Raw genomic sequence first — 12,698 nt, 5'->3', positions numbered from 1 at the left:
TCTTCAGTTGTACCTTTCTCTTTGCCATGGCTGCAGCATGCGTTCCCCTCGGAGCCACCTCTGGCCCCCAGCAAACGTTCCACCCAACGCCTGTGGAAGTGTACAAAATGTCAACCTCAGCGTAGTTTTTAACCTGGAGTGATAGCTTTACTGATTTGCCACTTTACTACTCTTGTTAATGAATTTTTAATCTTCTTAATGACATTAAACACAGAAAGTAATTAAGGAAAACAAGTTTGAAACTGCTGACTTAAACCCTTTATTCAGAACTATTTAATGTAGAATTAATTTGATTTTGCCCATTATTCAAATGAACACATTACCTTCCCATGCATTGGCCTCTTTTTTATTATTATTTTTTGTCTTGTTTTAGTCACTATATCACATTGAGGGTTTGTCCTTTCTCTGGGACACAGCCCGAAGGGTTCTACTTCCTGCTGATGGGGAGGGCCAGCCCGGGGCATCACTCACGGGTCCTGTAAAGTCTCGCAGCATCAGGGAGTCGTTGGTGATTCGTAGCCAAGGTAACACACGCAAAATATCAAGCCACTGACAACTGTTCGCCTTGCAGGGAGAAGCTCGGATTCAGAAGTAGCTCGGCTCCGCTGAGTTCAGCAGAGCTGATTCACACCAGCTGAGGCTCTGGCCCATTCTTTACAAACCACTGGGCGTCACCTCAGGAGGCAATATATGTCAAAGGCATCTGACATGTACCAGCTATAGAGACTGGACTGTATCATTCTCTCTCTAAAGACCAGGAGCATGCTCCTTGAACCCTTGTAGATACCAGGAGCCAGAATCGCAGTCTCACCAGAATCAACCCTTCAGTGACATTAATGCAGGGGTGGGCAAACTACAGCCCATGGGCCGCTTCCAACCCTTATAGAGCCCCCCATGCTACAGCCCATCAGACCTTTATATCCAGCCCTTGAGCTCCTGCCATGGAGCAGGATCGGGGGCTTTCCCTGCTCCGCCTGTTTGGCGCTCCCACCAGGGAGCAGGGTCGGGGACTTGCTCCGCTCTGCCTGCCCGGTACGCCCCAGCCCCCGACTCACAATTCCTTTGATGAGCACCAGCACGCAGGACCACACTGCTCAGGCAAAGCTTCACCATGCTGCCTCTGGGATTGGAACCCCACCCCTATGCAGCAGCCCCTCCCACGCGGCAGCATGCCCAATGCGCTCCTGGTCTTCTACAGCCCCACCCTCGAGAGCCTCGACACTGCCCAGGGCCGCACCCATCCCAGCTAGGGTGCCTGAGCCCGTGGCGGCGCTTGGTATGGCCGCCTTGGTATCACGGCCAGCAGGGCTCCTAGGAGTCCCCGGTACCACTCCTGTAGAGCCCTCCCCCCTGCGCCACACCCCGTGAGTCCCCCCTCCCCCTTCCTCAGTAACATCCCTTATAGAGCCCCCCCCCCATGCTACACACCATAGAGTCCCAGTCCCCCACCAGGCATTCATGGCCCGTCATACAATTTCCATACCCAGATGTGGCCCTCAGGCCAAAAAGTTTGCCCACCCCTGCACTAATGGAATTATACAGAGGTCAGAATCTAGCCGGACGCTGCCATACAGCTGATCTTTTCTTTTTCCATCTTGGCTTTTCCGGACCTACATAATTGCAGGACTCGAATACATTGCTGCCCCTTTGGCCCGAACGGTTCACCAAAATTCAGGCCTTGCAGGGTTGTTTCTGTTAGGATGAAAAATCAGTGCTAGGAGACAGGTCTGTTCTCTGTGTCACCTTGTTTATTTGCAAAAAAGATACACACAGCTCTGTTCCCCCAAACACTGTAGAAACAAACAGCAGCAAAGAGTTTCCTTGCTCAGAAATCCCCACACCTGCCACTCCAGCAAGCTCTGTGCCCAAGAAGCCTGGCTTCCTCTCAGAACCACACTCTTAATTCCTTCTTTGGCTTTCTGCCTCCAAAATGCTCAGCCTGCATCTGATAATCTAGCCCCTGCATTTGCAACCAGGGTAACCACTCCATCCATATGGCTTAGCTCTGACTTGCTACGTGGCCTAGTGCCTCCGGCAGCAGCCCTGCTGTCCCCAGCTGGCTCTGCTACATAAAGGGTCTTGGTTTCTCCATCTCTTGAGGACACTTGGGACATCCATTGGCTTTAATGAGGTCTGCGATTGCCTTTGGATCCAAGTCTCACCTCATGGCAGCCAGTAGCACCTTTCACCTTGCACTGTATAAAAGAGCACCCTCCTATGCAATGCTGAAGATTCACTGACCCACTTGACATGGAAAGAATCAAAACTATGAAGAATCGTAATAGAAATACACACCCAGCCCTCCATCAGATTTGAGCTTGACTGGAAATGGGAACTGAAATATAATGCAGTGGTGTTGTTGTAATGCAGATAGTTGACCTCCAACCAACGCAGATAGCTAGGCAGATGCTACAGGTGTTAAATAGTTACCATCAGAAGACTCCCTGAATAGAATTGAAACATCCTGAGAACTACATGGAAAACATTTGTAAAAATTATATCTGTGTCCAAAATGCTTCTCAGCCTGGTATATTCAGGAATCTACGTCTTTAATGTTCCATGGAGGCATCTGTACCATGGCATGGCCATCACAGGGGATCAGACCTGTAGCACTAAACCCTTGATACTCCGCCATGTGCTAATGGAGCAGAAAATCCTCTAGTGGCCCTGTCAGTGAATAGTTCTTAGCCTCTCTGGGGTTTACCACTAGAGGGAGACATAGTTACAGTCACTAAGAGACTGATTCAATGGTTAGTGAAATTAACAAGACCCTTTCTATGGATTTGAAAGTGTGCCAGATCAGGCCCAAGCCAGGGTGTTAAACTTGCCTGCAGAATGTAAAACCTGCTTTAACTCACCATGTACTTTTGCTTCTTCAGCTGATGTGATAAAAAACAAGGAGGAACAGTGACTATTTGGCTACACTTTGTCCAAAAGATGCTCCACAAATACCACATCCACCCTCAGTATGATTTATTCCCATCTGATATCAGAGCGACCAGATCTGTGCAAGAACTTTTGAGATGATATCCATATTCTTCTGTGCAGGAGCTTAGATGGCCCTCATGACCATAGTAACTGTCCACCTCATAGTCAATACCAGATTAGTTTAACACCACTCCCAAGGGGCATGTAATGGTAAACTGAGGCACAGCGTAGCTAAAGGGACTCACCAAAGGTTGCACAACAGCTGAGTTGGGAAAAGAAGCCAGGACTCCAGAGTGCCCTATGTACCAGCCCATCCTTGGGGGGAAGGATAACTCAGTGGTTTGAGCATTGGCCTGCTAAACCCAGGGTTGTGAGTTCAATCCTTGAGGGGGCCATTTAAGGGTCGGGGGCAAAAATTGGGGCTTGGTCCTGCTTTGAGCAGGGGGTTGGACTAGATGACCTCCTGAGGTCCCTTCTAACCCTGATATTCTACGATTCTATGATCCTTCTTCATCCCCTCCAGCCTATCCCTATACCAATGGTAATAGCTGCATTCTTGCACTAATGCAACCAAAGTCACAACAGTACCTCTGTGTGTGTGTGTGTGTGTGTGCGCGCGCGCTGTGGATAATAACTCACATTATACACAGGACTATTTCAGCATCAGAGCTTCCTGTGGTCTCAAAGCACTGCCCGGTCTGTTCTTACCCAACAATGGAACTTCCGTAACTCATAACCCAATGGGACAGCACAGTTCCATATTTCTTGTAATGCCCTTTCACCAGAGGTCAACACACCTCTGACATGTCTATTTTGTTGGCCTGCTCTATGCCCCCTTTGCCACCCAGCCCACTTAGTCCTTGCCCATGTGTGCAGCGGTGACAAAATATTCTCACTGTGAGTCTGGCATTCAGCTGCTACCCATGCTGCTGTGTTGGAGGGGCAGGGGATGCATGGCCATGATCTATGCCGTGCCCTGCAAAGACACAAAGCAAGGCAGAGGAGAGAAGGAGAAAGAAACGGGGCCTGCCAGGAGACATGAACAAAGAGGAGCTTGTCCCCGGGGCTGAGAGAAGGAAAGCTATGAGGACATATCGGGAGACATGGGGGCTGGGCTGGGTGTTTCCGTGAGCATCAGAACAAGAAATATGCTCAAAATCCATGTATAGCACCAACCTTTCACTGAGTTACTGTCATGCATGTGCTGCGTTTGTGTTCCCCATGGAGGAGCTCTGTGTGACTGCCACATCTGGGGAGCTGGGTGAGCTCTGTCTGCCCCATACATGTGCCCTGGCTGCCTTCTGTGTTTGTGCCACGTGTGTTGCGTTTGCCATGGCTGCAACGTACACTGTCGGCTGTGTGTGATGTGTCTGCTTCGCGCATGGTGAGGGTGCCACATCTGCTGGGGGTGCTGAATTCTCTGCTGTACGCATGCACCAGCCATGAGCCCAGTATGTCGCCCTTGTCTGCAATGTGTGCAGCATGCCTGTTGCATGTGTCAGGTTTCTGCTATATGTGGGTAACGTGTGCATCATGTTTACTGTGTGCACCCATGACGTATACCATTCCCAATGTGTTGATGTGACTATGTACATTGTCTGCTCTATGTGCCTTGTCTGTACCACGCATGCACGTCTACTTGACATGTACATGCTGTGCGTGTGACCTGTATACATGCTCTCTACCTGCCATATGGCCTCATGTCAATTGCAGGTGCTTTGCGGGCTTCCCTTTATATATCCCATGTCCACCCCATGTATTTGCTTCATGTGTGTCATGCATGTACCTTCGGTGCTACCCCTGCCATGAGTGTTGCTTGCTTGCTCTTTGTCTAATGTATGTTACGTGTCCACCCTCCATGTGTGTCAGGTCTTCCATGTGTCCCAGGAGGGCAGCGAGTGCCCTGTGCTGGATCCATCGAGTGTGCTCCAGGTATGCTGTGTACCCGCATGAGCCTGCTGTCTGCACTGGTACTTCACTCTCCCCTGCAGCTTTATAGCATCATTCTCTAAACCTGGGCCCAGCCCTGACCATGGTGATGCCAAGAGCTCCCCGGAAATCTATGCAGCCGGCGGAAAGACAGGGCCATGGATTCTCTCTCTCACATTCACCCTTTGCCCCAGAAGATGGGCTGACCCAAGGCAAGTTGGGCAATTCCATTCAGGGCAGGGGCATGGCTGGGACTCTCTGTGAACTATTCAGTGCCAGGTTCTGGGGGAAGGATAGCAGTATGCTCAGATAAGCCCTAGCCATGGGAGAGTTAGCCAGGAGAGGGGGGAAAAACCTGGGGGAAGGGAGAGAAGGATGAAGGGAAGGGAAGGGGCCAGACCCCTGGGGCTGCCGCAAATGTCTAGCCACTGCCTAGGCCTGCAAAGGTGCCCTGCTGCTCTGAGGGCATGAGCCTGCGCTCCATCTCCAGCGTGCCTTGTTTGAGAGACTAACCCTCCCTCCAGCCTGGGCGCTGATAAAAGAGGCAGCTCTGCAGGCAGCACTCAGCTGTGGCAAGCTGCCGACTTTCATTTCTTTTTACTACTGACTTCGTCTCTCTCTCGCCCCTTCCTCCCATTCTGGGGACTTTATGGGCTGAGACGCCAGAAAGCGGGGGCTGGCGCCAGCCAGGAATCCCAGGAAATTCCCAGGGTTCTCTCTGGAACCAGGACAACTCACACAAACGCCAGCAGCATCCAACACAATTCAAATAGAGATACTGCAGCCTTGCTACACACCAGATATACACTGCCTGTCACTGCCATGGGGAGGCGCTGTCACCCCACCATACACCCGATATACACTGCCTGTCACTGCCATGGGCTGCTATCACCCCATAACCCTAGTTTAGGCAGTTGAAGTTCCATAGGCCCAGTTATACCAGGTCTGAAGTGGGCCCTAAGACTGGAAGGAAGTTGTGGACTTTCCTTACTAAGCTGTCATGCTAGCCCTGCTACAGAGTCTTAGGCCTTTATCTAGATCATTCACTATTAGTTTTTTGGTGTGTGAGTGATTTCATTTAGCTGAAAACCCAATTTTCACTGGAAAAAATCCCAATGGAAAATTTTTAACAAGCCGTTACGCAAACGCCAGTTCCCACGAACACACAGGAACCTCTGCAAGGAACAGCCGCTCCCCAAACATTTACACAAACTTCCTTTGCCCAGCTGTCAATGTTTCCAGGAAGCATGTTTGTGCTTTGTTCCGTGCAGCACCTTAAACATGGAAGGTGTGTCCCCTCAAAAATTCAGCACAGTGCCCTTCAACACCCTCTTTAAAATTCACCTCTGCCATGATGCCTACAAACTATTCAATGATCCTCCCCCCACCAGTTTGTGGTGCCCTTCTAGAACTGGTTGGGAGCTGTTCAGTGAAATGTTTTTGCATCCACAAATGCCAGTTTGTCAAAACTGAAATTTTTCACAGGAGTCAGTTTCGACTAATTTCCTGTTTCAAAAGAATTGTGGAGAAAAAGCTTCAAAAATGTCAAAGCAAAGTTCTGGTTTGAAACAATTTGTTGTTTCAAAATTCAATCTATTGTAAAAAAAAAAATCTGAACAATTTTAAAAAGGTCCCAAATCAACTCAAAACAGTTTGAAAGTATCAAAAGGAAACATTTCTATTAACGAGATTTTATTTTCCAGGTTGGTGAAAATGTTTCAACTATTCAGCTCAATTAGAGAAGGGAAATTTTTTCAAAATCTCAAATATTTTCCCAACACAGCAAATCCATTTCTCACCTTGCTCTATCTCCCTCATGTTTCTCCTCTCTTAATTAGGTTGTAAACTCTTTGGGATAGAGACCATCAGTTTGTTATATGTTTGTACAGCTCCTAGCACAATGGGCCTGGGTTTTCTCAAGAGCTACTGTAATAAATAATAACAATAAACAAACATTTCTCTAACACCTGCCACACAAGGATTTCAAAGCATTTGCAAACATGAAGCCTTAGCACTGCTTAAGGGTAGGTAAGAACTATTGTTCCCATTGAACAGATAGGGAAACTGAAGCACAGAGCAGTTAACTGATTTGCTCAAGGTCATGAAGAAACTTAGAGGGTGGCAGAGCCAGGAAGAGAACACATATCTCCAGACTCCTCTTCCTGTGCTTCAGCCCATCAGGAATAATCCTTCCTCCACCAGCAAAGCAAACAGAAATTAACCAATATCGGCTGTACTGGGTGGTTGCGTGACTGATTTGCGCAGGGACTGCGACAGGGCCGGTCTCGGGACGTGTGAATGGTCACTCCCTTCTAGGGGCTTGAAGCGTGAAGAAGCGTGATGTCAGGGCCAAAGCCTTTCCTGGCAGGCCCAAGCAGGACCACCACTAGCCCTCTGATGGGCTGGCAGAGCTACCACTCTGGGGACCCAAAGGCTTTTGGGTCAGGTTTGAGCTTGGAGAGATTCCTCATGAAGACCAACACCAAAGCCTCCTATTAGCTCCGAATTCCTTGTCGCCCCAGCCTGCCCTTGTCCTTGGGCATGAGTCCCAGGGGGGACCGTTCTGCCGTCCACTCACATGGTCCAGAGAAATCACATTTTGAATTTTCATATTCATCCAATCAGGACACAGAAACATTAGCATGTGACTTATCTGACCAATCCCAGCTAACCAACACAACTCGGTGGTGAACTTACAGCGTGGAGCGAGTTTGGCGGACCTGGCACTAGCCTAGAGTCAGGTTCTCTTCCTGGCTCTGCCACAGGTCTGCTGGGTGACCATGGGCAAGTCACCTTGCCTTTCTTTCCCTTCTCACATGTAAGCTATTTAGATTGTAAGCAATTTGGGGGCAGGGACTGTCTCTTACCATGTGCCTACACAGACCCCTGCAGAATGGGGCCCTGATGTCAATTGAGGCCTCTAGGTGCTATCATTAAATACAAACAGCAATAATACCAACATCGTGAATAGCTGCTAGTGAGTACCTGACACTCACAGAGAACACTTTTGAGCTCAGTTGATGGAGTAAATAAAACCCAACCTAATTGATTAATTCCAAAGTAACAAACACTTTCGAGGAACTTATGATCTGCCCACAGACATTCCCTAAGAGGAACGAGAGGCTGAATCTGCTCTGATAAATTATTAGTTGCAAATTATTGACTCCCCTCTAGTTACCTTCCCAAATCAGGAGCTGCTACAGTCCCACCTAGGTCCCACCAGCACACATATGTGTACACATTTTATGGTGTGTGTGTCTGGATGATATGATACACACACACGTGTTTTATGACATACACATGTGTGTAATTTGACACACACACGTATTGTATGACGTGTACATATATTTTCTGACACACCGCATGAATTCTGACATTTGTGCATGTGTTTTACAGTACACACGATTATATATATTTGTCCCTGTATTTTATGACATACACCTACATATATTCTATGACATACATGTACATGTATTTTACAACACTCATGTGTATGGATTTTATGACACACATGTTCCTGTATATTTTGGCACACTCCTGCATGTATTCTATGACAAAGGCATGCATGTGTTCTAGGACACACATGTTCCTGTTGTTATGACACAGGCATGCATGTATTTTATGACACACACATGTTCCTGTAGTCTATGACACATATGCATGTATTTTAATATCCATATGCCCTTATCTGTTTTGATATATGCTACTGAATTGGCCTCTTTCCTTTGCAGGGTTACCAGCAAATAGATGAATAGCGAAAAAGGATGGCAGATCACACCAGGAAACCAAATATCTTGGTATCTGTGTTTGTGTTTCGTCTTCATGGGCCTCATTTTGCCTCAAGGAGCCACTTGTGGGGCTGAAATACTGCAAGTTCTGAGCTCCTCTTGGTATTTCTACCAGCCAGGCAGTGAAATACCCTGAGCAGAACAGCTCTCACATTATTTCAGCTCCACAGAGTGCTCCCTAAGGCATATGTGAAAACACACTCAGCTACAAAGACAAACAATAACTTGTGACACAGATGCAAATAACAGACCCCACATAGGGAATGATCCTACAAGCCCTTATGCACAGGACCAACCCTGATCAGGGGCCTGATTCTGCCACCCAGGCTCACGTCAGGCAGTATTTTAACGCACAAGCAATGGGAACTGCTTTGGGCAGAAAGGTGCTAACCAAGCTGAGTGAGGCTAGGAGAACTGAGCGGGGTCTAGGCAGGTTGCAGTAGCTGGACTGCTTTCCTGGGGAAGAGTTTGCACATCTGGGCCTTCATAGCACACAAATGATGGATAAATATCAAACTCGTGAATTCCCAGGGGGTATAAAAAAAAGAGATTGATTCTGTTCTCATTTAAAACAGTGCTACTCTAGAGCAGTGGTTTTTAACCTGTGGGCCATGGACCCCAGGGGTCCACAGACTAGGTCTAAGATTTACAAAGGGGTCCGCACCTCCAGCTGAAATTTTTAGGGGTCTGCAATTGAAAAAAGATTGAAAACCACTGCCCTAAAGCAATTCCATTGCTTTCAATGAAGTCACGCCAGACTGAAGCTGGTATAATGGACAGCAGAATCTGGTCCACACATTCAGTCCAGTTACTACAGACCCTGTTCAAATTTACATTCTCAGCTAGTATAAACTGGCATAGCTCAATTGACTTCACTGGTGCTACACTGGTGAGTGCTAGCTGAGAATCTGGCCCTCTGATCCTTTCCCTTGAGCCATGGATTTGTTTCATATGGGTCACGGTGGCTTCCGGTGTCAGATTATTCATAGCCAGCTTGCAGGAGGAAAGACTGCCTAATGCTCTCTCCATGTGCAGGTTATCTCCCATACACCTAGCACTGTCATTTAATTAGGTTAATATGGGCAACAATGGTATCTACTACCCTCAGTGCCTTTCAGCTGCATGAACTAGAAACGTCATCATAATGCACCCAGCAGCTAGCCAAGCTCCATCAAACGCAACTGCCAGCAATACTCCCTGCCCCAATGACAATGGCGCCATCAAACACTCCCTCCCTCAAAGCTAGAGTGAACATACAAGGCTTGGAGCCTGCCCCGATGGTGAAGATTCAGCCTAGATTGTTCCAAGGGTAGGTTAGTTCCCAAACTGAGATCCTTTCACGGAGAATATTCTACTGCCAGCGCTCTCTCTCTTAAATCCAGAGGGAGCCAACCCCTGCAGCTTTGTGAGAGCTGGAGGGAAATCTAGTCTGCATTTTTTCCACAGAAAATAAAAAGAAAGCAAAATATTTCATTTTCACTTTTTTCATGGACTTTATATTAAAAAAACACAAAAAGTTTTGGGTTTTGTTTGTCAAAACCTGAACATTCTGGTTATTCTATGAAAATCAGAACTTTTGACAAAAACAAAACTTTTCCCATGACAAGTTTCTTTTTCACCAAAACTTTGGGTGAAAAAAAAAATGTCAGTGTAAAATTTGCAACCATGTCTAGCCATTGCTGACCACAATACAGCTTGCGGGCCAGGGCTCTCCACTAGGCAGGCTGCAAGCCATTTTGGGCTTCCTAAATCAAATCTAGCTCCTTAAGCACCATCCAGGCAGGCAGCCAGTGCAAATCTCAGAGCACTGGTGTCATGTGCTGTGCCCAGGACACAGACACATCACTTAGCTGATAGGTTGTGAACCAGCTAGTTGCTAGATTGTCTGAAGATATCACCCCATGTAGAGCACACAGCTACTTTCGAAATTTTTCACCAAAACAGTTTTCTGCCAAAAGTGCCATTTTGCTGAAACTGAAGGTTTTTTTGATAAAATTACTGTAGCAAAAAATATTTTTGAAATGAAAAAAATGCATTACATAAAATTTTGTTTAGGAAAACTTTGGAAATTGCATTTCAAAACGTGATTGTTGTTTCGACGTTTTTAAAAAAGGTTTTCTTATTATATCATTTATTCTTTTTTTATTATTTCATGACGTGTCTGTAATAGTAATGAATAACGTGGCATATCACATGGCAAGGCATGTCAACTTGTCATATTATGCATTACTAATACTGACAAGTCACCACATAATATGATATAATGTGTCATTATGTACAACTACTGAAAGGGTATTTTATTTTTAAAATCATTAAGGGCAGCTGCTACTTAGCACTGATTGAAGGGTCTTATCTTATTTTCAAATCAGAGTATCTCCCACTACTGTTGCGATGAAACAGTTTGACACTTTGACCAAGACAAGAAGATTAGCGCTCTGGGTGCTAATTAGAGGAAAATCTATTTTGAATATCCAAAGAAAAAGGATTCCACAAAAAGGAGTATTGTAGCCACGTTGGTCCCAGGATATGAGAGAGACGAAGTGGGTAAGGTAATGTTTTTACTGGACTAACTTCTGTTGGTTAGAGAAACCAGCTTTCAAGCTTACACAGAGCTCTTCCTGAAGCCACATCCCCCCTGAACTGGACTTTCATTGTCAGGGATTAGACAGCAACAGAAGAGAGTAGGTAGAGCAGCCTAGAACTCTAAAGCCTAGAGTAGAGCAGCCTAGAACTCTATAGATTAGAGTAGAGCAGCGCAGAACTCTATAGCCTAGTCTAGATCTACACCCTACAGCAGAACATCCTACAACGCTATAACCTAGCGTATATATCCACCCTACAGCAGAGCTGTACAGAACACTATAGCCTTTACGCTCCTGCTTAAATAGTCAACAAATTAAAATAGAAATGTCATTAAATGCTGTGATATTGATACCAGGCTGGGCACTCTCTGCCCTCCTCCCAGCTCTCTCTTTCTTCTCCTCCCTTTTTCTCTCTTGATCATTCTCCCTTCTTTTTCTTCCCATCCCTTTTTACCCCATCCCCCCCATCTCTGGGAGAAAAAATGTTGACCCCTCTCTATGCCTACATGTCCACAGATCATTGATCCTAGGTCCAATCCAGCCCCCAAGTCACCATGGTTCTACTGTGGGGGGAAGGGAAGGAAATCAGTTCCTTCCAAGGCCTGGCTTGTCCTTTCTGTCTCATCCATGGCTCTAGGTTTCAGTTGTTCAATATGGACACCATCCTAAACCCACCCTTCCTGTGACACAGTGGGCAGCCCCCAGTTGGAGCCAACCCTTCCCCGCCACCCTCCGCACAACCGGCATTTCCTCAGAAACAGAGACGAGTTAATCTGTTCAGGCTGCAAATAAAGGAAACAATGGAAAAAAGAGTGTGAGAGAGAGAAAAATGATATTTCTTTCCTCCAGCAAAGGGGGCATGTTGGGGTGGCGGGCTAGGGGGGTGGGGAAGGGAAGGAAGGTTGCTTTATTTTATTGATTTTAAAAAAACCACACACATACACACATATCCCAGAGGCGCCAAAAAGCACAGGGCAATGATTAATGTCCCCTCAGAAAAAGAAATTATATAGAATAAATTAAACTACTGTGGCAGCAAATTGAAAAATAAGGATGTAAATGAGGTTTGAATACTTAATATCTGAGAAGGGGAAGCTAGTCCAGGGCATGGTGAGAAAGATGAGAAATTCTTACAGACCCTAGGTATTAACTCCAGGGGGAGACACTCGCTTGCCCAGTCCAGGAAACTCCTCCAGCAGCACCAGGCAGCATGCCAGTAGCAAAAACCCATTAAGGAACAGGGCATAGATCAGACACCAGGGAGGAGCCAGCTGCACCACGAGCTTGATTCTCCTTCATGCCACTGTGATGCTACTGACTGCAGTGGGGTTCCTGACACGTCAGTGAGAGACCAGAATCAGGCCCGGGCATTTGAGATGGGAGCCCAGCCACAGAAGGAAAATTCTAGCTCATGTTCAAGGAGCTCTGGGCTAAGATCAGGAAGGAATTAACAGGAGGGGGCTGAGGTGCA

Source organism: Caretta caretta, chromosome 7 (assembly GCF_965140235.1).
Source record: "Caretta caretta isolate rCarCar2 chromosome 7, rCarCar1.hap1, whole genome shotgun sequence".
Classification (NCBI taxonomy): domain Eukaryota; kingdom Metazoa; phylum Chordata; order Testudines; family Cheloniidae; genus Caretta; species Caretta caretta.
This window is presented reverse-complemented; position numbering follows the sequence as displayed.